The following is a 26,874-nucleotide window of genomic DNA, read 5'->3' on the forward strand; positions in this document are numbered from 1 at the left end:
GTAAAAGACAGCAACCACTGACGAAGCCTCCAATAAATTAAAAATTTACATCCCTGTGCAAAACACCACCCTACTTTTGAAATGTACAGAGATGTGGGGATGCTCCCAAGTACTTTTGTTTAATTAAAAGGAGTTCAGCTGTCAACCGCTGTTAGACCAACAGTCAAGGTTGAGTGCAGATAGAGGGCAGGCATGTACAATCCACACCATCGGGAGGTCCCCTGATCCACTGTGGGGCCCGTGATTCTTGCATAAACAGTAAGATTAATCAGCTAGAGTGCACAGAAGGCAAATCCTGAGACTTTTACTCTGATAGACTGTCCTGAAGATAGGAGAGGACCATCCTCTCTCATCCTCAAAGTCAGATACCTTGTGGGGTTCTCTGATGCCATCACCAGAAGCAGCCTGGTTTTATCTGAAGAAACTGGACTGGAATCAGAACATCTGGATACTGCTCTCATCTCTTTCATTGACTTACTGTGTGTCTTTGGGAAAGTCATTTTCCTTCTCTGGGCTCTAGTTATCACCTGTAGAATTAAGGTTCTCTTGTTCTGTGTCTCTAAGGTCAAGTCCCTATGTGTTGAATCAGGGTTTAGAATCTGAGTGTAAGAACCCTTGATTCATTAATTTAATGTATTTCCTTAGTATCTACCAATGTCAGATAGGACAGTAATAAGGAAATTCTTGTTGTCAAGGAGCTCCTTTCTCAAAGGGATATTTTTTTCTTTCTCTTCCTCCTCTTCCTCCTCCTTTTTCTCTTCCTCTTCTTCACCTTCATCATCATCATCATCATCATCATCATCAATAAAATAGTGATTAGGCATTTCCATCATACCAGACAATGTGCTGAGTTCTCCCTTTACATGTACCATCTTGCTTAATTATCATGATAACCTCGTGGTGGTAGGGACTAGTATTGCCACTGTGCTGGGGTACTTTCCCTTTGCCCCGCCCCCAGATTCACTGTCCACCCTTTTCCAACCTGCCTTATGGCCTAGGAGGCTCAACCCTGTGGACCTTATCAACTGGTGTCCCTAATCTCAGGCTTGCAGTTGGGTTTGGCCAACAGAGACACGGAAAGAAGATCAGAGGATCAGAGGAGAGTGAGGTCAGAGTATTTGTTTACCTGGCTCCCTTCTTACTAGCTTACCATGGATTCTGACTCTGGTCAGTCCCTCCATGTAGCTACCTTCTCTGGGTGCTGATAACCACTCCCTCCCACTAGCCTTTCAGGCCTATGGGTGGTTCACTTTCCCACTGTTGCTAGCCCAAGGGTACTGTATTTTCCTTGGTTGGTTTCCTTAAATCCCGATCATGCCTTTGTGTATAATCCCTTTTTAAAACTTTCCCCAATAACCCAGCTGGAGTGTGCCATGGGTTTCCTGCAGGCTTTGACTGATACACCCCCGTCTTGCAGGTACGAAAACAGCTTCTGTCCTGGCCCCGACACTCAGGAGCTGTGTGATCTTCATCCTAGGTCTCAGCTCAAATAGCACATCCTCAGGGAAGCCTTCCCTGGGGGCCCTAAGTAGGCTCCTGTGTCAGGTGTCCCCAAGACCACCCACAGGTTTGATGATTCACTAGGAGGTTTCATGCCTGTGACTTTTTACAGTTAAATGATCCAAGGCAAAATCAGCACAGGCAAAAGGCGCATGGGGTGGCGTCTGTTGGAAACCAGGCACACGCTTCCAAGAGTCCCTCCTGGCGGAGTCACACAGGGTGTGTTTAACTCCCCCGGCACTGAATTGTGACATGTGTGAAATGTTTTCTAGCAGGGAAGCCCATCAGAGACTCAGGGTTTTATTGGGGGATGGTTATGTAGGTATTCTCTGCCCAGGGTTTTATTGGGGGATGGTTATGTAGGTATTCTCTGCCTCGCACGTATCAAAATTCCAGGCTCCCAGAAGGAAGGCACGTATTCAGAATAAACCATATTTTTTTTGTACAAATAGCCTAGGCACAGGGAGCTGCTCTTACCATTTAGGGAAAGCTTTATAGCAGCACAGGGAACTGTTGCAGATAGCAGCTATAGTGGGTTGAGTGAGGTCCTCTTTACAGATCTGTCCACATCTGATTCCTAGAACCTGTGAATATGACCTTATTTGGAAAAAGGGTCTTTGCAGGTGCAATTAAATTAAAGATCTTGAGATGAAACTATCATCCTGGATGATCTGGGTGGGCCCTAAATCCAATGACAAGTGTCTTTATAAGAGACACACAGAGAAGATTTGACAGAAGAAGAGGAGGTAGTTGGGCATGGAAGCAGAGATTGGAAGGATGCGGCTATAAGGCAAGGAATGCCTGGAGCCACCAGAAGCTTACGAGCCCAGGGACAGATTCTCCCATAGCGTTCGCAGAGGGAGTGCAGCCCTGCTCGATTTGGGACTTCTGGCTTCCAGAACTGTGAGTGAATAGATTGCTGTTGTTTTAAGCCTCCCAGTTTGCGGTAATTGGTTATGGCAGACCTAGGAAACTAATATACCAGCCAAGGGTCAACCTTGCAAACCCTCCTTTCTAAGGGTTGCCGTCTCAACCTGCTGCATTAACTCTTTCTTTTATTTTTATATATTTTTTTGTTTTTTTGCATTAACTCTTTTACATCCCCACTATCCACATTGCTATTTGCCATCACCTGATTTTTTTAATCTTTATAGCAATTTTCTTACCGTAATTATGTTTCTGTCAAATCTGGTCATTCATTTAACACATATGTATTGATCACCTTCTGTGTTCTAGGTACTCTGTTCGTTTTGGGTGTACAGTGATAAGAAAAACGGACAGGAATTCTCTCCTTACAGATTTTCCAGTGGGGAGCTATAATAGGAAGATGGATCACAGCACGTTTCAGGCTGGTGGCTGAGTCAGTTGCCCTGCCCTGCCTCCAAGTGCATTTTGATCAAGGTCACTACTTCCTGCCATGACTCAGAAGGCAGATGGGGGGCGGGGGTGACTTTTGATTGTGTGGCCCCTCGAGATCACTGTTCAGAACCCAAGGTTACTTCATCACAGCTCAGACCAAGCACATGAAAAAGGTCTCTTTGTTTTAAGAGCATCTTTGGAGTCGGAAAGGAGCTTGAGATGACATTGGGCTTAGGGGTGATGCTTCAGAGGGTCCAATCGTTCTTCTGGGCTCAGAACCAAAGGCTTCAGGAAAGAGTTGCATTTGAAAATTTCACTGTGCTTCCTTGAAGCTTGAACCACAATATCGACTTTGTTTATGAATTTATTTGTTTATCAATTTTCCCTACTAAAATTATAGCTACCCAAACACCCTTTCGTGTCCCCAGTGCTGAGTACAGAGCTTGGCACATAGGGGTTACTCATTAAATATTGGTGAATGAATGAACGAAGCAATCACACATTCCCTTTTTATAGGACTTACTGCACCGTCAGGAAATTGGCATCGATTCATCTGTCCCCACATCCAACCATGAGCTCCTTGGGAGGACCAATAATGTCATAGTATTTTTGTGGTCCTAGCACAGGAGAGGTCAGTCAGTCTTGCTGAATGAATGAATGAACTGAAGGGATAAATATGAGCACATGCACAATAAGTCCAGCTTTTGAAAGGTGTTTTGATGAAAACTTAAAACTTGCTCAGAACCCTTGGGAAGTCTCTCCTAGATTTGGGCCACTTTTCCTCTGGGTTTTAGATGTCCAAGACAATTAATGTTGTTCAATCCACTGCAGCCTGCCCTGAATCCAGATGTCTGGGTGATTTTTCTAAAACTTTGGCTGTTGATCTTGTGAGACTGGTTCCCACATTAATACACACACCCCATCTGCTCTGCTCTTCAAATTGTGTCTTTGCGAGACTTCTTAGAGTCTACCTCTAGAATCTCAGTTTCCAGATGATTTTCCCATTTGTAACAACGACGATTCTGTCTAATTTTTATCCTTAATGTTTCCTGATGGACTTTCCAAATGCATTCATGCTTTTGATCTTCCAAGGGGGCAGACGTGACATGGACTAGTAAAATTCCATAATTAACAGTTTTAATAAGTCAGTCTGTCCTTTGCTGTCATAGAACCAAGCTTCCATTTCACCGTTCAAGAACTCATCAGATAAAATGACCTCCCAGTCAAGAAAAATTACTCCATATGGTAATGTAATCACAAAGGAGAAACATTATTTTCCTATATATTATTCTCTGCAGAAATTGTAGTTAGAAAGCCATCATATTAAAAATATCTAGGATGCTGAAGTTCATGCCTGCCAGCCTGATGGAGTTTCATTTTCTTTATAGGAAAGGCAAACAGCTCTTGTTGGCAACATTTTATTTTATGGGTTCATTAGGCACTTGTACATTACACTTGGACACCTGTGGAAGTGTAGATTATATCTACATGAATATAAATGCCTTTGTTGTGACTCACACTATTACAGTCAATAACAGATATCTTTTTAAGGGCAGACACTTAAAATGAAGTGTGTATGGAAGCATTCACCTATCTTCCTTAAAATGTTAGTAGAAATGTTGTGTGTTTTGTAAATTTAGGAAGTCAGTATGAAGAGAGATTAAAGCATCTCTAGTCTATTAAGCATCACCTTCCGTTAAAAGTGTGGTACTAGTCAGGAAAATGTATACGTTTAAATAGCATCTTACTTAATGAATCCTCTCTTTGAACCACATTTACTGCATAAGGAAAATAGTTTTCTTCATTTCAGTAGGGCCATGGAGACAATTCATCCAAGGTTGAATTGAGCTAGGAGCCCTCCTTGTCTTATGAATTATGCAACAGTTTCTCACTTCAGAAATACAGGTCTGCTCTCTGTTGTTGGTGAGGATCAGAGCGGAGGTAGAAAGAGCCTGCCTGTGTGGGAGGAGAGCTAAGTGACAGAGAAATCATTCTTTATCCTTGTTTTTCAGCTGAGTTCTTTTGTTCCAGATGTTATCCAAAGAGAGTTGGTGGTGAGGTATCAGTGGTAGATTGGAAAGAACATGGAACTTAAAATAAAACTCAGCTCTTCTATTTTGATGATTTTTCTTGTGAAATAATTTAAATCTCCAGTGCCCTAGTTCCTCACCTATAAAATGGGGATTTATACCTATTGCACAGAATTGCTCTGAGGTTTTAAAAGAAGTGATATAGAACTTCTGATTCTGTTGGGGCTTGGATAGACTAACCCTCCCCTCCCTCTGAAAACAATAATAAAACCATACAAAATACATGAAAAATAGAAAAAAAGCTCTCCAAAGATATCAGAGAGTGACCAAGGTAACCAGAACTTGAGAGGCCAAATGCTGGCAAGAAGAATATTTTCATTCGTGTGAGCCCCACATTCCTCTCTGCTGTCTTCCCTCAGGCACTTGCTGATTCACAGTGAAGGGGAATAAAGGCTGAGCAGAAAGAGATGACCTGGAGCTTACAGAAGTCTTGATAGCTTGAGGAGTCAAGGGTTAGAATTTGTTGATGCCAAGACAGTTAGGACTTGAGGGGCTTAATGTCCTAGAAAGGAGGAAATTACAGAAAAATGAGCCCAAAAGTCTATGTGCAATTTCACACTGACACAATTGGAACATTCTTAAATTATACATATGTGGGGGCAAGACTCAGAAAACAAACAAATACAAAACAGCTGCTAGGTGACTAAAGTGCTAAGCAGGAGTTTTAGCAGTTAAATAGAGCATCTATAGTTTTTATATTCCCAATGTCTGGCATTTTAATAAATTCCTGCATATGATAGGAAATAGGACCAAACGACTAGAAGTAACAAGAAAGACAGACCTATGGGTGATCCAAATACTGGAGTTTTTAGACACAGACTTCAAAATGACTATGGTTCATTTGTTCTAGAAAATAGAAGAAAAGAACTTTATCAAAGAAGTTGAATCTATTTAAAAAAACTACACAGAAATACTGTACCCTAGAGATAAAATAATTGAAATTAAAAATTCAATAGGTAGGTTCAACAGTAGATTAGACACAGTAGAAAAGAGGATTAGTAAACTGGAGGATAGGTGGATAGAAAATATCCAGATTGAAGTGCAGAGAGAAAAAAAGGATGGACAAATGTTAAAGTTTAATTTAAAAGACATGTGGGACATGATTTAAAGGTCAAACATATGTGTAAATACAGTCCCAGAAATAGAGGTGAGAACATATGGAGCAGAAGCAATATTTGAAGAAATAATGACTGAAAACATTTTTTACTCATAAAAAGCATCAATCCCCAAATTCAAGAAACTCTACAAACCTCAGGATAAATACAAAGAAAACCAGTCTAGGCACATCATAAGAAAGCACGTTGGCAGCCAAATACAAAAGACATCTTAAGGGCATCAAGAGAAAAAAGATACATTACCTTCAAAGAAGCAACAATAAGGCCAATAGCCAGTTCCTCAGCAAAAATGATAGAAATCAAGTGGCAATGAAAGCTCTTTAAATTAATGAAAGAAATAAATTCTAACCTACAATCCTATATCCAGCAAAAAATTCTTCAAAAATTAAAATAAAGAAATGTTTAGAAAACAAAAAACTAAACTGCACTAAAAGGAATATTTAAGGCAAAAGGAAAGTGCTTCTAGATGGAAGCATGGTTATTCAGGAAGGATTGGAAAGGGTCTGTATCTGGTAAATCTAATTGAAATCTGTCAACTTAAACAGTAGTAGTAATGCCTTATAGGGCTTAAAATGTACACAGAAAAAAAAATAAACTAAAGCAGTTACAAAAGGTAAGAGGTGGGCAAATGGAGTTAAAGTGTAGAAGGTTCTGGCATTGTCCAAAAAATGGTAATGTCCTAATTTAGGTAGATTTTAATAAGCCAAGCATGCATATTGCAATCTCTAGGGTAACCACTAAAATAATAAAATAATATATAAGTGAGAATTTGATGGAAGGAGGAAAGTGAAATAATAAAAAAGTATTGAATATTTGAAATATTTGAAAGAAGGCAATTTGAATATTTGAAAGAAGGCAAGAAAGCACAATTGAACAATAAACAGGAAGCAAATGTAAAACAAATAGTGAAAAAGTAGTTTTAATCCCAGTATATCAAGAATTACACTAAGTGTAAAGGGAGCAAATGCTCAATTAAAAGCAAATATTGCCAGTCTAGATTTAAAGACAATAACTGTATACTGCTTATAAGAAATATACCTTAAATATAAAGACAATGAAAAGGTAAAAGTAAGAGGGCGGAAAAAGTTATACCATGAGAATCCTAACCAAGAGAAATTTGGTGTAGTTATAAAAATACCAGACAAAGTAGACTTTAAGACAAAAAAATTTACTAGACATGAAGAGAAAATTTTACAGTGATGAAAGGGTCCTTTCAACAAGAATGTATAACGAATCTAAATTTGTATGCACCTACTAAGGTAGCCTCGAAATATGTAAATCCCAAATAGATATAATTAAAATGGGAAATAGATAAATATACAATCACAGCTGGAGATTTTAAGATACTTCTCTTAATCAATAGAATAAGTGGACAAAAAATTTAAAAAAAATAAAATATTTGAAAAACACAATGAATAAAGTTGACCTAATTGACACATGTAGAATACTGCAGCTAACGACTGCAGAAAATACATTCAAGAACACACAGAACCTTTACAAAATAGGACAAATAATTGTCCATAAGACAAATATCAGTAAATATCACTGGATTGAAATTATACAAAATACATTCTCTGGCCACAGTGGAATTAAGTAAGAAATCAGTGATGAAAAGGTAACTAGAAATTCCCAAATGTTTAGGAGTTAAGCAATATACTACAAAATAACCCATGAATCAGAGAAAACATTATAATGAAAATTAAAATATTTTTAACTGAATGATAATGAAATCATGACACTCAAGCTGTTAAAATACAACTAAAACAATGCTTGAAGGAAATTTACAACACAGAATGCTTATGTTAGAAAAAGAAGAAAAGTTGAAAACTCAAGTTTTCATCTCAAGAAGCTCTAAAAAGAACAGCATATTAAGCTCAAGAAACACTGGAGAAGGGAAATAATAAAAATAAAGAATTGAATCAGTAAAATAGAAAGCAAATGTACAATAGAAACATTTATAGAGCCCAAAATTGATTATTTAAAAAGATTAATATAATTGGTAATCTCCCAGCAAGGGTAATCAAGAAAAAAAGAAAAACTTAAAATATTAGCAGACTGAATCTAGTGCTATATAAAAAGGGTAATACATCCTGACCAAGTAAAGTTTATCTCATAAATGAAAAGTTGGTTTAGCATTTTAAAGTCAATCAATGAATTTATTACATTATTAAAAACTATATGATACTTTAAATAGATGGAGAAAAGACATTTTATAAGATTCAACATTCAATCATAATAAAGCTCTCATCAAACTTGGACTAGAAGGCAAGTTTCTAATATGATAGTGAACATCTATTGAAACCAATAGCAAGAATCTGACTTAATGAGGAGATAGTGAAAGTGTTCCCTTTGAGGGCAGGAATAAAACAAATATATCTACTATCACCACTTCTATTAAATGTTCTACTGATAGTTTTAGCCAATGAAGTAGGGTAAGAAAAATAAATAAAATGGTTATAATTTGCAGACATAATTGTATAAGTGGATAATCCAAAAGAATCCACAGGTACTCTATTAGAATTAATAAGTGAATTTAGCTGGCTTGCTGGATACAATTAAATATATACAATTTTATTTTATTTTTACACACTGGAAACAAATATAAGATAAAAATTTAAAATTCCTTTAAAGTGTGGAAACAAATATAAGATAAAAATTTAAAATTCCTTTAAAGTGTGCCTTTAAAGTAGCATAAACTATTCAACACCTAGGAATAAATATAACCAAAGATATTATAAGACATCTATATGGAAAACCATAAAACTTTATGGAGAAAATTGTAAAAGGAGGAAGTCCTCAACTGTATTAAGTGATGTTGAGAGTTGAGTGAAATGTGGATTGTTAACCATTGGGTTTGACAATATGGAACTTGTGGTGACCTTGGGATGAACATTTTTAATGTAACAGGTTAGTTTCAGGGTAAAAGTCTGATTCTCATACATTCAAAAGAGAATGGAAGGTGAGGATTTGGAGAGAACAGGAATGAACAACTCTCAGAGCAGTTTTTCCATAAAAGAGAGTAGATAAATAGGATAGTGGCTGGAGGGGACATTGGGTCAAGGATGGTCTTTGCTGAGTTCTCTTCTCTTCCTTTTTTTAAAATATAGGAGTGTGTCAGTATGTAGTAGAGAGGGAGTTGTAGATGAGATTCATTGTTTCTTCCCCAGTGTTCTGGGCTCTGTGTCAGCTGGAAATGCAAGTAGGCGTCTAGTTCCATGTCTGCAACCATCTCATGATGTTGAAAAGCTTCTCTGAACACTGGTAGAGAAGTGAAGAGACTATTGTGCCCCAAGCACATGGAGTTAGTTCTCATTTCAGCTCTGGCTCAACCTCAGTTTGCTGTTAAATAATCAAATCTCTAGCCCTGCCTAAGATCCTTCATTGACTCCGTATTTGTCCTGGGGATAAAGTCAAAACTGCCCAAGAATGGCTTACATGGTTCACGACTGTGTAGCCTCTACTCAGGAATTTCTACTTCACTAATACCATTTGGTGCTCCCTTCTGGCCTGCCTGGGGAAAGCAACTGTCCTGGTTTCTTAGGACTGAGGGACTTCACAGGATGTGAGGCTTTCAGTTTTAAAATTCTGAAAGTCTCAGGCAAACCAGATGAGTTGCTCACCTTGAACCGTCTTCTCCCTTCACTCATGCCCAAATTCCTGAAAATCACTGACAATTTCTTGAATATGCTTGACTGTCTCCTGACTTTGCACAACTGTAATTCTGTTGGAATATCAGCCCCTGTCTTTTTTCTTGGCTAAGTCTTGTTTTTCCCATTTATTTATTGAATTATTGAGTTATAATTAGCATACAAATTATATTAGTTTCAGGTATAAGTAGTAATTTGGTATTTTTATATATTATGAAGTCCGTCACCATATAAAGTTGTTACAATATTATTTATATTTTCTATGTGTACATTATTTTATAGCTAGAAATTTGTATCTCTTAGTCCCCTTTGCCTATTTCATCTGTTCCCTCCCCCCCCACCCCAGCAACCACCAATTTGTTCTCTGTATCTGTGAGACTGTTTCTGTTTTGTTTTCTTTTTTAGATTCCACATATAAATGAAATCCAGTGGTATTTATTTTTCTCTGTCTGACTTATTTTGCTTAGCGTAATACACTCCAGGACCATCCATGTTAGTGTAAATGAGAAGATTTCATTCTTTTTATGGCTGTATAGTATTCCATTGCATATATACACCATATCTTCTTTATCTGTTCATCTATTGATGGACATGTAGGTTGCTTCCATATCTTGGTTATTGAAAATAGTGCTGCAATGATCATAGGGGTACAAATACCTTTTTGAATTAGTGTTTTTGTTTTCGTTGGATAAATACCCAGAAGTGAAATTGCTGGATTATATTGTAGTTCTAGTTTTAATTTCTTGAAGAATCTCTATAATATTTTCCATATTGGCTGCACCAATTTACATTCCCACCAACTAGCCACGAGGGTTCCCTTTTCTCCACATCCTCACCAACACTTGTTGCTTCTTGTCTTTTTGATAATAGCCATTCTAACAGGTATGAGGTGATATCTCACTGTGGCTTTGACTTGTATTTCCCTGATGATTAGTGATGTTGAGCAACTTTTTACATAACTTTTGGACCTCTGTATGTCTTCTTTGGGAAAATGCCTATTCAGCTCTTCTGCCCACTTTTTAATTGGATTGTTTGGGGTTTTTTGCTATTGAGTTGTATGAGTTCTTTATATATTTTGGATATCAATCCCTTAGTGGATATATAGTTTGCAGATATAGTTTGTATCTTTTCCCATTTGGTATGTTGCCTTTTCATTTGGTTGGTGTTTTTTTCCCACTGTGAAAAAGCTTTCTAGTTTAATGTAGTCCCCCTTGTTTATTTTGCTTTTGTTGCCCTTTCCTGAGGAGACATATCCAAAAAAGTATTGCTAAGACTGCTGTCAAAACAAAACCCTGTTTTACAAGGTTACTTGTTTTCTTCAAGGAGTTTTATGGTTTCAGGCCAACTCCAGCGCCCAGAATAATCTGAGAAGGGGCTTCGTGGTGGGGTGGTTTCATCTCAGAGGCCATCCAGGGCTTGCCGGACAGGGGCATCTAGGGAGGCGGCCATGTGGATGGAGACACCAGGGGCACCGATGCTGTTTTCCCAGCAGTCAAACCCACAGCTGGTCAGCACCTGCTTCATGACCTCCACCTCTGGATGCTCCAGATATGGCCTGAGAAGCGTGATGCCACAGCCCCTGCCACCTGTGCCAGTGAGCTTGCTGTGCAGTCTATGGGCCATGGTCACCTGGCACAGCCGGTCCAGCGAGGCATGGCCCACACCGAGGGCATTCAGATGGTGCTGGTTCATGTCAGTGAGCTCCTCCAGCATGAGGTAGTGCTCTGGGGCTGGGGCCACTGCCATCTCCCCCAGCACCCGCTACCATTCCAGGGAAATGGCGTCTATGGAGGTCAGGAAGGGAGCCATGATCTCTGGGAACTTCAGCCTGCTCCTGATGCCGGCCACCAGGGCCTTGGTGCTCTGAGGGACTCTGGTGTTGATCAGCAGGATCTTCAGAGTTGGCGGCCTCTTTAAGGATGAAATCTTCCCTTGCTGGTATCGGAGCACTCCTCCCCAGGTGCTGACAGCGTTGTCCACTCCGGAGGGGTTCCCATGAATCACCCTCCCCCACTGGAAGGACCACTTGTTAATTAGTTCCAAGTTCTCCTCAGTCCACCTGCTGGTGGCCTCGCCATCCTTCAGCGGGTTTGGGATCTCCTTGCTCGCTGTCAGGAGGGCAGCCGCCAAACACACGGAGTAGGTGGCACTGGAGCCGAGGCTGGCCCCGGTGGGCAGCTGAGACCACACGGTGACATCCAGGCTGGGCAGGGCTCTCTGACTCTGGCAGATGGACAGGTATGAGTAAAGGAAGGACAGCACAGCCAGGTGCTCGTGGTCGGCACAGTCCTTGGGGAAGCCCGCCATCTCCTTCAGCTTCTCCACTTGCTCCGGGGTGAGTGCTGTGACGTCACCTTGCTTCAGAAAGCTGGTGTCCAGCATCTGAAGCTTGGCCACATCCCAGGCCCACTTGATGCCAATGTTGGGTAAGTTGAGGCCCACTTTCCCATTGCTGTGGGACTGAAGCCAGAGGAATGTTCTCAAGTTCAAGGCCACAGCCGGTGCTACCTTGCCATGGACCACGGCATGCTCTCCATGAAGGATGACTTTCCCTGGAGCAGACACTAGCGGACTTCTGACAACATGGCTCCTGGGAGTCCTGTCGCCACAGGCCCTCTGCTCCCGAGCCCGAGTTGCTCCAGGACTCCATCCCCAAGCTCGCGGGTGGTGGGGGGTAAGACTGGGGTTGTTTTCTTACTTTCTCTTTCTGATAGTTCATTGTTTTTTGTGAAACCTTTGGGGTTTTCTATATGTAGTATCACATCATCTGCAAATAGTGACAGTTTTACTTCTTCCTTTCCAATTTGTATGCCTTTTATTTCTTTTTCATACCTAATTGCTGTGGCTAGGACTTCCAATACTAGGTTTAATAAAAGTGGTGAGAGTGGGCGTCCTTGTCTTCTTGTTCCTGATCTTAGAGGAAAATCTTTCAGCTTTTCAGCATTGACTATTATATTAGTTGTGGGTTTGTCATATATGGCCTTTATTAGGTTCAGTTCTGTTCTCTATATACCTGCTTGTTGAGAGTTTTTTTAAATCATAAATGGATGTTGAAATTTGTCAAATCCCTTTTCTGCATCTGTTGGGGTGGTCATATGATTGTTATCCTTTGTTTTGTTAATGTGGTGTATCACATTGATTTATTTATGGATGTCAAAACATTCTTGCATCCCTTGAATGAATCCCACTTGATCATGACGTATGATCCTTTTAATGTATTGTTGAATTTGGTTTGCAAATATTTTGATGAGAACTTTTGCGTCTATATTCATCAGGGACATTGGCCTATCATTTTCTTTTTTTTTTTCTTCATACTATTGTGGTAGGAAGAGGTGCTTGAGAAGATTTCAGTCTTCTTAAATTTATGGTGACTTGTTTTGTGGCCTAGCATCATGTGGTCTATTCTGGAGAATGTTCCATGTGCATTTGAAAAGAACATGTATTCTGCAGCTTTTAAATGGAATGTTATATATATATATATATGTAGAGAGAGAGAGAGAGAGAGAGAGAGAGAGAGAGAGAGGGAGAGAGAGAGAGAGAGAGAGAGAGAGAGGGAGGGAGGGAGGGAGGGAGAGAGGGAGTCCATCTAATATAATGTGTTGTTTAAGGTCAGTGTTTGCTTATTGATTTTCTGTCTGGATAATCTATCCATTGATGTAAGTGGAGTATTAAAGTCCCCTACTATTATTGTGTTATCAATTTCTCCCTTTATTTCTGATAATATTTACTTTTTATATCTAGATGCTCCTATGTAGAGTGCATATTTCTCTGCCCTCTCATTTTGTTTGACCTTCATTTTATGTTTCTATAAATTAGTCAAAAAAGCTACTCTCCTGGTCTTGAAGGAGTGGCCTTGTAAGGAAGTGTCCCCTGTATAGACTGCTTGTAACTGGTGGCTTTGACAGTATGGCTGGGGCCGAAATGGGCCTGTGCCAGGGGAAGTCCCTTAGGGGCACCGTGCCTGAGGCCACTTTGGCAGAAGACTGGAGCTGGAGTGGGTGTGGGCCAAGGGAAGTCCTGGAGGGACTCAAACAATGGTGCTCACTGGTACCTCCAATCCTGGAGAAGGCTCCTTGCCCATTTGGCAGAAGCTCTAAGGTTAGTAAATGGATTTATTTCCCCTCTAGTCTAGGTGCCCTTTAAACTGCTGTTTTCTCAGTGTCCCAGTGTGGGTGAGTCTGAGTTTAGCTCCTCAGCAATATCGCTCCTTACTGTCGGTCACTGAGTCAGAAGTGGGGTTCCTGTGGATACCATTCTCTGTCTTTCCTACACATTTCTATGTGGTCCTTCTACAGGCAGTAGCTATTCAGTCAGTCTTCAGGTTTTCTTCTGGAGGAATTGTTCTACATGTAGGTGTAGATTCAGTGTGTCCATTGGAGGAGGTGAGCTCAGGGTTTTCCTATACTACCATCTCAGACCCTTCATGTGTCTCTTCTCTCTTAAAACTCTTTCCAAAGGCCACTCTTTCCAAGAAAGGCTTCCCTGTCCTCCCCCTGCCCCTCTTCTGGTTTGGGTCTCCACTTGTATCCATAGCATTCTGGCCTTACACTTATCATAATTTTTATCAAACTGAATTGATAACATTTTTATCTCTCTGTTAGATTGCAGTCTCCATGAGTATAGGAGCTATGACTTTTAGCTAATTTTGTTATCCCTAATGCTTAGCATGGTACCTAGCTTGTGATGACTAATAAATGCTTGTTGAATAAAAGAATGTATAAACAGGTATTATGATGGGTAGAAGAACCAAGAAACGTTACAGCTAGAAGAAGCCATGGAGCAGTAGCTCCCAAGCAAAGTGCAGTCCTACGGTTCTTCTCGGATGAGTTGCCAGAATTGAATCCATCTGTGAAATGTATATACTTACTTCATAGGACATTGTGAGGATAAAATGAATGAATAAGTGTGGAATTCTTAGGATAGCTTTTGGTACATTGTAAGTGTTCTGGCTATCTGTTGGGTAATAAACCATGTGAGAGCATAGTGATCAAATTATGTGTTATTATCTCTCTGGTTCTGGGGATTGGCTCATCTGGGCAAATCTGGCTTGGTATCTCTAATGTGATTACAGTCAGACAGCAGCTGGAGCTGGGGTCCTCTTGAAGGATTCTTTACTCACATGTCTGGAGCCTGGGCTGGGAAGACTCCCATGACTGATGATTGGAATAGCTGAGCTTATGGGGCATCTTTCTGTATTTGTTGTATTTCCAGATGGTCTGTCTAGCATGGCAGCTGCTGGGTAGTCTTTATATATACATATATATACTATATATACACTTAATACATAGCACCTAAAAGCTCCAAGAGTAGAGTTCCGAGAGAATCCATGGGAAGCTACCTGGCCTTTTATGGCCTAGTCCAAGCATTTTCAACAGAGGTGATATTGCTTTCTGGGGTCGAAAGTTGATTCATGAAAAGGTGTGAAAAACATTATTTTTTGTGTAAAAAAACACAGATATACATACAGTACAAGAACTATATTTGTGGAATTAAAATATTATGGAGTTGGAAATGCAAGTAGGATAAAATGTCTAAACAGGCTTTCTAGGGGGAAAATAATGAATAAAAAAGGTTGAGAAAGAGGGCCCTGGCCTTAAAAGTCCCATAGTGTCACGTTAGCTATACTCTATTGGTGTCAGCAGTCAGAAACCTGCCCAGATTCAAGGGCAGGGACACAGCTCTCCATCTCTTAAGGGGGGGAATGTCAGACGATTTGCTGCCCTATTTAAATCAGCCAGAGTAAACATTCTACAGATTCCTGCAATTACGGAGCTCTGTCAAATGCAAAGTTGTACTAAGCAGAACAGTGAGGAGAGGGAATCTGTTGAAAGACAGAGTGAACTTGAACCTGTGACAAAGCAAGAGGTCTTGTTTATAGCACATGAGAATGCTCACCTCCCATGTACGGAGGAGGAGGGAGTCAGGGCAGCTAAGAGTCTCCACTGCTAGCCCTATGGTCCAGAGTGGGCCCACGTGAAAGGATACAGTAACTCTGGAGGCTTTTACAGACACTGGGAGATGCTGTGACACGTTGCATTTGTGACTGTGTCATCATTATTGCTGACCCAAATATCCCTGTCTTAAACATTGTTGGTAGGACATTCTCATTTTACAAATCAGAAGAATGACCTTGAGAATGAAAGCAGCTTGGCTGTTGTCACACACAGAGGCAGAGAGCTGTCACCCAGCTTTGCTAGGTTACCACTTTAATGTGAATTCCCATGTCTTGGAGAATAATTAGAGGAAGCGTTAATAACTGATTGACCTCAGTTGTTACTGTGCAAAGACCCAAAGCCTAGAGGGACTCCAGTGAACCAGGGCTGACTCCTGTTAAGGGAGAGAGCCTTGGGCTCTGCTTAGGTGGCTGTGCATGTGCTTCCGCTAAGGGCAGGCTGTTTTGGATTGCCCATCTCACGGGTGCCTTCTTTTCTTCTCTTGACACCTTGGCACACTCATTTATCTTTTCTCTCAGCCCTTACAAAACTCATGCCTTTTCATTTTTTATTTCAAAAGCAACACATTTTCATTTTTGGACCCTTTCTTTCCTTTTCAAAACGTCAAGGGGAGTGTGGATCTAAGACACGGGGGCAGAAGATGGGGGTGGCAAGGAGAGGGAAGCTCTTATACTTATCAACTCAAGCTTGGTCCAACCTCGGTAAATTTTGGGAGTGACGGTAGAAATGACTTGTCCTGGGCTGCCTGCTATATATATCAGGTAGACCAGTAAGCCTCAGGAAAATGGGCAACGGGCTGTTCTTCATTGGGCTCATCAACAGAAATGGCAGTATTTCTCTCACATGTCAAGGATGGAAGCATGTCAGAGCAGCTTGAGCATTCATAACTTCATCATTTACCTAAATAATTCCACTTCTTGAAATGTCTTCTAAGAAAGGAATGAGAGAGGTGGAGAAATATAATTTTGCAAGGACGTTCATTCCAGTGTGGAAGCAGTCTAACCTTTCAACTATTGAGAGTTTGTTACATACTTGTGGTGAAAATATAAGAGGAGGGCTTCCCTGGTGGCGCAGTGGTTGGGAGTCTGCCTGCCGATGCAGGGGACACGGGTTCGTGCCCCAGTCCGGGAAGATCCCACATGCCACGGAGCGACTGGGCCCGTGAGCCATGGCCGCTGAGCCTGCGCATCTGGAGCCTGTGCTCCGCAACGGGAGAGGCCACAACAGTGAGAGGCCCGCGTACTGCAAAAAAAAAAAAAAAAAAAAAAAATATATATATATATATATATATATATATATATATATATATATGAGGAAATACTAGGAAGGGATAGAATCTGTCTTATTTTTATGCACAATGACCACCACAACGCATGGCATATAATAAGCCTACAATAAACTTTTTTTGGTAAAAGTCTCATTGAGATCTAATTCATACACCATACAATTTACCCGTTTAAAGAATACAACAGTTTTTAGCATATTCATAGTTATAGTCAGTAATCACTTTTAGAACATTTTCCTCACTCCAGAATGAAACCCTATATCCATTAATAAGAGTTACTCCCCATTTCCCTTTAACTGCCAAGTTCTAGACAACTGATCTGCTTTTTGTCTCTATAGATTTGCCTATCCTGGACATTTAATATAAGTGGGATGATTCAACATGTGATCCTTTGTGACTAGCTTCTTTCAGTTAGCATAATGCGTTCAAGGTTCATCTGTGTGGTACCATAAATCAGTATTTCATTCCTTTTTATTGCCAAATAATATCGCATTGTTTCTGCTTTTTGGCTAATATGAATGATGCTGCTATGAACATTCATGTACAAGTTTTTGTATGGACATGTGTTTTTATTTCTCTTGGAATATATTTTTAGGAGTGGAATTCTTAGGTTATACGGTAACTCTGTTTCAACTTTTAGGAAATACCAAACTGTTTTCCAAAGTGGCCAGACCATTTTACATTCCCAGCAGCAATGTATGAGTGTTCCCAGTTTCTCCACATCCTTGCCATACAATAAATATTTGTTGAATGAAACAATGATATGGAAAATTTATCATGATATAAAATTATAAAACTGTAAAAGGTACTATAATTGTATTTTTTTTTCTTTTATAAATTTGTGTTAGGAAGAAAGCTTGTAAGAAATATAATAGGTTATTTCTGGTTTGATGAGATTAGGAGTAATTAAAATTTTCATTGTCATAGTCACATGTTCTAATGTGCTGCCATGAACAAATGCTGCTTTTAAAATAAGAAAAAATATTTTGCAAAATGGTGTCGGTCAGTAGGAAGTTGTATCAGAGAGGAGGAGAAACTGTCTCAAGGATATGTTGCTTGTATTGAATTGCATTCATCTCCTCCCGTTTTTGGTTGACTGGAGGATTCAGTGACTCAGTTGGGGGTGTACAGCAGTCAAGGTTCTTGGTTACGAACAATAGAAATCAACTGCGGTTAAGCAGAAAAGGAATGTGTTGGAAGGCTATCGACTGGTTTGCATAAGGCTGGAGATCCAAGCTGAGGAAAACGAGCCAAGGAGGAAGGTAGAACCAGTACACCACAGAGGAAGAAAGTGTGGGCCACTGGGGCCCTCACATCTGGACAGCACTGCTGGGACACTGGGTTTCTCCCCATGCAGACTCATGCTGCCGTGTCATGGGACTTGTGAATCTGCTACAGCCCTGTGATTAATGTCCCTTTGGTTTTTTCCTCAACCCTGAGAGCAGTCAGTTGACCAAGCTTAGGTCACATACCCATGCCACAACTGCTAGGAAGCCAGGAGAGGACTATCGCCCACTGACCTATAGAAGAAAGGAAGTGTTCTTCCACAGCCTTAGGTGTGCCCCTGCTTCCTATCTCCCGAGGGATTTCTCTCAACAGAAGGGTGCTTGGGCCCTCAGCAGGCAGAATTACATTGACTTTTGTATCAATGTAGTCCAGAGTGCAATGTCACAGTCATAAGCATTTGGCAAGAAAGGACATTGTTGTTTCTTGTATGGGGGGAGAAAGACCAGACTGCCAAATTATTCATATTTCAGCAGGAAATACTAGAGATAAAAATGCCTTTTGATGCTGTATTAGGGTGAGTAATGCTAGCTGCTGTCACATACAGCTCCAAAGTCATGGTTCTTTAACACATGAAGATTTTATTTCTTGCTTAAATCAAGAGTCCAAATAGGTGTTCAACAGGCAGCTTTCTCAGTGGTCATGCAGGGCCTGGGCTTCTTTCCTCTTATGGCTCTGCTCACTCCAAGGAAATCCTTTCTAGGACCTCCCTGGATCCCCTGGATGTGCAGACAGTGAAAGAAGAGAAGGCACATGGAGCATCACCCAGGAGGTTTCAGGGCTCAAGTCAGGAAGTTGGGACCTCACTTCTCCCTACATTCCATTGGCTAGAACTCAGTCATATGGTCTCTAATTTCAAGGAAGGCTGGGAAATGCAGTCCAGCTGTGTGGCTAAAATGGCAAGGAAATGGGCTTGGTAAGCATGTAGCCAGGCTCTGCCAGAAGTCCTTTATTCATAAAAGAAAGCAGAAGTAGCTTTTGTCAAAATCTACTGCAGTGATTCTTAGCATGTTTTGGGTCACCAGCCCCTTTGAGAATGTGTTAAACTCCCCACCCTAAAAAGTATACTTATGAAAACATTTTGCAGACAACATCAGGAATTAAGGCTACTCCTGCAATTTGGGGGTCCCCAGGTGAAGAGCCCTTAGTATATGTGGTAAGCAGAGATCAAGTTGATATTTCTTGAGTACCTACTATGTGCAAAGCACATTTCTGGGTATTGTGGGGTCATACTGCTAAACTAGATGAAGTACCTGACATAGAGGGGCTCTCATTCCTCAGGTGGAATCAGAGAAAGACATATCACCTAGACCAGGTATGCTAACTGCTCTGCAGAGGCTTCAGGCATCAGTGTACATAGCTGTAGATCAATATAGAAGCACTTCTTCGGGGTTGGGTTACAAAGTAGAAATGAGACCAGCCATTCATTCATTCATCCATTTCTTTGTTTATTCAGTTCCTACTCTATTCTGGGCACTATTTTAAGTGGTTAGGATGAAGCAGTGAATAGGAGAAGCAAGATTCTCTTCTCAGGGAAGCTTACGTTGTAGTTGGGAAGACAGGGGCTCCAGGGGGAGATACTAGTAAAGAAATAAAAGTTTAAGTCACCCAGTAACCATAGACCGCTGGTGAACTCATCAAGCACCTAGACTCATCTTTGATTCCAAGGAGAAGGATTAGAAGGCAACACTGCCTGCTTAGAGGCCCGTATGGCTGACCTAGACTTCATGACCACTTTGGCCACCATCCTTGGAGAGGACCTGGCAGAGCTGGGCCAGCCCTAAGCAGGGCATGCCTAGCCAGATCAAATGACTGGAACCATCTGAGGCTTTTCCCTGGTAAGAAAAACCACTCAAATGAGAAACTACAGAGAGGGCATTACAGATATGACATTGCCAATAATGAGATGTGAAGCTGAAAGGAACTTTTCTAAACTATCATTAATAAAAAACAAAGTTCACTTCAGATGAAGGCCTTGGAAGTTTCTTATAAAACTAAGCATGCATGTACTCTTTGACCCAGAAATTCCACTCTTAGGTATCCACTCAAGTAAAATGAAAACATGTGTCTACAAAAAGACTTGAGTAAGAATGTTTATGGAAGCTTTTTTCATAACAGCCACAAATTGGAAACAGCTCAGGTGTCCATCAACAAGAGAATGGATAAACGAATTGTGGTGTATTTATACAAAGGAATGCTTCTCAGTACTAAGAGGAAACACATCCCCGATGCAGACAACAATGTGAATAAATCTCATAAACATTCTGAGTGAAAAAAAGCCAGATGCAAAGGAAAACGTACTGTATGATTTGCTGTTTATTGCGCTCTGGACTGGTGAAGCTCATCTGTGGTAGAAAAAAAGTTCAAAGAGTTGTGGGGGCACAGCTCTGGAGAAGTGGGGGCAGGGATTGATGAGAAGGGACTGGAGGGAACTTTCTGAGTGTTGGTAATGTTCTATATCTTGTTAGGGGTTTGGGTTTCACAGATGTGTGCATTTGTCAAAACTCAGGATGGTAAACTTAAGATTTGTGTATTTCATTTTACGTACATTTTACCTCAAAAGAAAAAAGCAAGCCCTTAACTCAAGTTAATGACATGCATACTGAAGTGTTGGGAGTAAAGTGTACTGATGTCTGCAACTTTGAAGTGTGTAAAAAATAGGGAGATGGATGGACAAACAGATAGATATGTGATAAAGCAAGTATAGTAAAATGTTAATTCTGGAATCAAAGAGGAGGGTATATGAGTGTTTACAGTCCTTTCAACTCTTATGTTTGAATATTTTCATAATAAAATTTTGGAAAGAAAACTATTATTGCTAAATAATAAACCATTCAGAGACTTGGTGACTTAAAACAATTATTATTCCTCACAGTTCCGTGGTTTGATCGGATGGTTATACTGCTTCATGAGATGTTGGCTGGGTTATTGAGATGGCTGGAAGGTCCAGAGTAGTCTCATTTATCTGATATTGGGGCTGGCCATCAGATGGGAGCTCAGCCTTGGTTCTCCCCATGTGGACCTCTCCAACCGGCTACCTGACCTTCCTCACAGTATGCCGCCTGGGTTCCAAGTGGGAAGTCCCTGGGTTCCAAGTGGGAAGTCCCTGGGTTCCAAGTGGGAAGTCCCTGGAGGAAGGAAGCAGGAACTGCCAGTTTTCTTTAGGCCTGGATTGAGAAACAGTGTAAATTTTTGCTGCGTCCTGATTCAAGGGGAGGGAAAATAGAGTCCACCCAATGGGAGGAGTGACAAAAATTCACAGCCATCTTGAATCTACCAACATTTTTTGGAGCAGCTCTTTTGTAGGACAGATTGTGTTATTTTTGTGTTCTCATTATGAAAATAGTATAAGACTACTATCAAATGTGGAGTTAGTCAAAGAGAACGTAGTCACACTCTATAGGGTGAAATGATTATGGAGGTATGTTAGGAAGTTAGTTGATAACAGTATTATCATGTCATTTTTCAGATTTTTATGACTTTGTGACCTTTGTGTTATTTGCCAGCTTTTGAGAATGTTTGTAATTATGATTTCTTTTTTCGTTCTAAACAAATATTTACTGTTAATCTCATTTGAATTTGTAATTTTAAATTATTTTTCCTTCAAAGGCCTCCAAATTATATATGTTTCACACAACACAAACTTGGATTCTTCTCTGAATAAGAGTAAAATATAATTTGATTTATCTTTCTATAGGTCAGCTATACATTCTCTGCCCTAGGTCTATGGCTTATATCAGAGTATGTTAACAGCATCACAAGTAGACACAATTCATGCCTTTTCTCGTTGGGTTGCCTCATTGGGGGCATTTCCTTTCTTCAGGTAGTGAATTTTCTTGTTTGAATTACTAGTGCTTTGTTCCAGGCTCATGGCTTAGAATAAGTTTTGGTTTCAGACCAGAGCACTGGAGGATAGCTTAGAGGTGCTAGGACTTACCTTCAGGTTTGCCTGGGACTGTGCTGGTTTATACTTATTCCAGTGTGAGCGTGTTATTTCCCTCCCCAGTGTCATGGTTTGGACAATAAGCATATAGTACCTCTACGCATGGAACTTTCTTCAGAAGTGGAGTTACCTTAATCCAGGGGATGGCTCAGAGGTACCTGCTTGCTTCAGCCTTTGAACCGTAGGTCCATATGTGTATTTTTCAGCTTGAGTGAATGTACAGTTTTGCTTGTATGTGCCCTTTTAGGGTAGCAGGTTCTTTCAAAGAGTTAACGCCCATTCTGCTAAATGGTTATTTACAATTTCTGTTAATCTGTTTAATGTTGATTTTATTGCATTTAAGGTAAATCACATTTCAGAAATAATTACCACCCATTTAATTAGCATTTCGTGTATATTTTTGCTGCTTTTCTGATCCTTTCATTTTAAAGTCTTTAAAATGAGTAATACTGTTAACTTCAAAATTGAGGTGAGTCAGTGGACTGTGCTGAGGACAGTGTAATGGCAATGACAGTGATGAATTCACCAGGGTGGAAACTGAGGCAGAGAATGGTTGGGTAGCTCACCTAAGATTCCATAGGCGTGGTAGAGTTGGGCAGTGAGGGCAAAGTTGGCATCTTCCTTATTCTCAGTAAAAGAAGATTTTAACTACTTTGATGCTATGAAGTGTTTTGGGGGGTAGTATATTAAAACGAAGGGTTTCCAATTCTTTATAGTACCTTTGAGATTTTCCTATCTAACCCTCCCATTTTACAGATGGGAAAACTGAAGTACAGTTACTACTGGAAGCTCAGCAACATAGGGTTTGAATTGTACCTCCTGGAGTTTATTCATGAAGAAAGGGGGAAGAGTAGAGTGTGTTCCAGAGTAAAGTTGTGCCAGTGAACAAGGGAGACTCAGGTAGATGTGGTTTGTGTCTATACATGTGTTCATGGTATATGGGAGAGGGGAGGGAGTAAAGAAGCAAGAACAGGGAAGACTAGTTAACGTGCTTATTTAACGCATCCTATGAAATCACTGGTGTGCTGGTAAATGTTACCAGCTCTTGGTGGGAGAAGTGGTGGGGGAAGGGAAGGAGGAGGGCCTGAATGGTAACATTTGCCAATTTCCATGCTGTAAATACTCTCACTGTGATGGATTTTATGCTACCAGTGTGATGTTGCTGAACATGGGGTCAGGAAATCGCTTTTTTTTTTTTTTTTTGTGGTACGTGGGCCTCTCACTGTTGTGGCCTCTCCCACTGTGGAGCACAGGCTCTGCACGCGCAGGCTCAGCGGCCATGGCTCAGCGGCCTAGCCGCTCCGTGGCATGTGGGATCTTCCCAGACCGGGGCACGAACCCGTGTCCCCTGCACCGGCAGGCGGACTCTCAACCACTGCGCCACCAGGGAAGCCCAGGAAATTGCATTTTTACCACACGGATAAAATAAATGTATTGGTAGATAACCTCGAGAACAAAGATAACAGTAGCATGTAGTAAAATGGGAAGTAATACACTTTGGGTATGTATTACCTTTGTTTTGATGTAGTTTCTTAAACTGCAAGTTTATATCATTATGTTTAACTATGGGCTCACAGAATTCTTGGACGTAATAATTACATTCTGGTAAGAGCCGGCTCCAGCAAACCATGGCAGGAAATTGTGTTTTCATGATGTCACAGAACAGGAGTTTCTTCAGCCTCTTGACAGCATGTACCTGGAAAGGTGGAAAACCATAGTGGTACCACATTTTATTTTGGAATGGACTATTTGATCCTGCTAGTAGCAGGATACAACTGGGCATCTGAGGGAGATGAATTTTGTTGTGTTTAATGTGGAGCAAATATTCTTTCCCCCTGTACTTTCTGAGAGGTCAGCTGTTTCTTTTTTTTTTTTTTTTTTGCGGTACGCGGGCCTCTCACCACTGTGGCCCCTTCCGCCGCAGAGCACAGGCTCCAGACGCGCAGGCTCAGCGGCCATGGCCCCTGGGCCCAGCCGCTCCGCGGCATGCGGTTTCCTCCCGGACCGGGGCACGAACCCGCGTCCCCTGCATCGGCAAGCGGACTCTCAACCACTGGGCCACCAGGGAAGCCCTGTTTCTTACTCTCGTTGTTCTTGGGGTTTGGCTGAGAAAAGGTGATGGCTAATTGTTTACACCTGGGACAGTGGCGCTAGTTCTCTTCTGGGAACTCCCCTCCCCCAATTTCCTTCAGCAAATACCATGGTTGACTTGTTTCTCTTTCCAGTTTTTTTTTTCCCCTGTGTGTACTCTCAGCCCCAACCAACGTGAACCATGGGCACGGATAGCAGTGTATCTCATCCCCACCCCTCTGTGCTTTACTCAGGCTGTCCTCTCCTCCTGGATGCCTTTTTCCCGTTATATCCACCCTCCCTACTACCAACCAGCTAACTCCTGCTCTCCCCAGACAACTTCTCTTCATTCTTATCTATGAATGTAGCACCTATAGGATGACATCCCAATAGTCCCAGGCTTGACTTTTGTTTCAGAACAAGCCCACTTTCTACACTCCATGGAAAATATTTGTTGTCTCTCTAGTAGGCTGTAGACACCCCCAAATACTTGGGTTGTGTCCTCTATAATTGTTTCTAGGGCATAGTACAGCATGTCACTGTACACAGTAGGGGATCCATAAATACCGCCGAATTTGAGAATATTTTTTTCTCACCAAGGTTATTCTCTTCCCAAGTCGCCTCTGCCATTCCAATGTACACAGCCTGACATTGGGAGTCTCAAAAGTCTCCTATCTTTACTTTCCTCTTTGGGTATCAATTCTTAGTCTCTGAAAAGAAATTCTCTTCCCTTCAGTGGTGAGACGTAGGAGGGGAGAGGTGATTTCCTGAAAGTGGTGGCTCTGAAGCATACCTTTCACTGAAAGGTTATTCCTGAAAGCTGACTGCTGTCAGCCCAATCAACCTGCCTTAAGATAACGTCGCTGGGAATTAAAAGATTGCAGTTTCCAGAATTATGCCTCTCTATTAGAGACAAATTGTCCAAGTAGGTAAAAGGAAAACCTCCAGGAAGGACTCTGAGCTCTTGGGGAAGGTGAAGAACAGGGAAGTAATGAGCAGTTACTTTGCTGATGCTGCCTCCTGATTGGAGGTGGGCAAAATGGTCATCAGAGGCCTTCTCCTGAGCATGTAGGAGGAGAAAAATCAAAAATCAGCTCATCTCCTCTGTACTTCTGTATAAGTTCAGAACTGGCAGAGTGTGGTCCTCAGGTGGTTTTCAAGGGTCAAATGAGAATGGTTTTTATTTATTTTTCTTTTTGAGTTTGGACCTGGAGTTCTCCATCATTCTCTCTCTCCTCAGCTCCCAAAGCTGAAACCACAGTGTGATAGGGTCTGTAACAGGTCTACCAAATATTATAGTTCCCTTCCTGAGGTGCTCCTCTGCTCCAGTGATGTCAGGCCTGACCATGTGATTTGCTTTGGTCAAGGCAACGTGAGTAGAAGTAACTTGTGCCACGTCAGAGAACAAGCTTTAGGGGCCAGTGTCCCAAATGAAGGCTGTGCCAGCCTGGGTCTCAGATTGAACAGTGTGGGATGGAGCTGTTGTTGAGCTAGGGGTGACATGTGACGTAAATGAGAATCATATCCTTGTGCTTGTACGTGCCTGTGATGTGGGGGCTGTTTGTTACTGCAGCAAATCTTATCTTAGGCTGATTGATACACAGAGTCAGTTAAAGGAATTTCCAGATTACCAGATTTCCTAAAGAAAGGAAGGGAAGGAACTTAAAAAAAAAAAAAAGCTTTAGTCAACATTAACTTATTCAATGTTTAGTTTAGAGATAGATTAATTATTACATAATAAATAAACATTTCCACTTGATGAATTATCTCTAACCTGGCATTATCATTTCTGTTTCTAAAGGTAAGTTGATTGGTAGTTGGTATGGTGATGTGGTCATTTCTTTTTTTTTTGGTTGTTCCGCACAGCTTGCGGGATCTTTTTTTAAAAAAAATTTTATTGGAGTATAGTTGATTTACTATATATATATATATATATATATATATATATATATATGTATATGTATATCTTAACTCTTTTTTAGATTCCTTTCCCGTATAGGCCATTATACGGTATTGACTAGAGTTCCCTGGGCTATACAGTAGGTCCTTATTAGTTATCTATTTTATAGCTTGTGGGATCTTAGTTCCCTGGCCAGGGTTCAAACCTCTGCCCCCTGCAGTGGAAGCACAGAGTTCTAACCACTGGACTGTCAGGGAATTCCCGATCTGGTCATTCTTTGAATGAGTGTGTATCAAGTGTCTACTCTCATCCGAACACTGTGTTAGGTGCTGGACAGAACAGACAAGTCCTGGTCCTCATAGAGCCTTCACTTTTGTTGGGTTAGGCAAGTAAAAACAAAATAAAGGACCAAATATAAACATGGTAATTTTTGAAAGTGATTAGATTACAAGAGCAGTAAAGCAGAATAAAGTAATAGGGAGTAACTGTGAGGGCAAGGGAAGGGCATGGGGCCACTCGAGAACATTTGGGTTCATCGTGTGGATGTATCTCTCTTTACAGAGAAATTGAACTGATAGGTACAAATGACTTTTTTTTCTTTTTAATGGAGTCACAGTTTTACATAAATCCCTTTACTAAAAGAATGGGAGAACTTAAAGCTGAGAACCATTTTATTTTACAAATGATTCTTTTTGTGTTGTAAACATTCACCTAATTTGTCTGAAGT

General features: G+C 40.9%; 1 protein-coding gene and 1 pseudogene across 3 annotated transcripts in view; one reads left to right on the forward strand and one right to left on the reverse strand.

The window, feature by feature from the left end:
* Positions 1 to 26,874, forward strand: part of KAZN (kazrin, periplakin interacting protein) — a 1,123,195-nt gene that overhangs the window by 119,351 nt on the left and 976,970 nt on the right. The gene's annotated exons all lie outside the window — the stretch shown is intronic.
* On the reverse strand, positions 10,895 to 12,296 carry LOC307187483 (mevalonate kinase-like; annotated as a pseudogene). The gene has a single exon. The product of its transcript is annotated as a mevalonate kinase-like (transcript).

Source organism: Stenella coeruleoalba (genome assembly GCF_951394435.1).
Source record: "Stenella coeruleoalba genome assembly, chromosome: 1".
Classification (NCBI taxonomy): domain Eukaryota; kingdom Metazoa; phylum Chordata; class Mammalia; order Artiodactyla; family Delphinidae; genus Stenella; species Stenella coeruleoalba.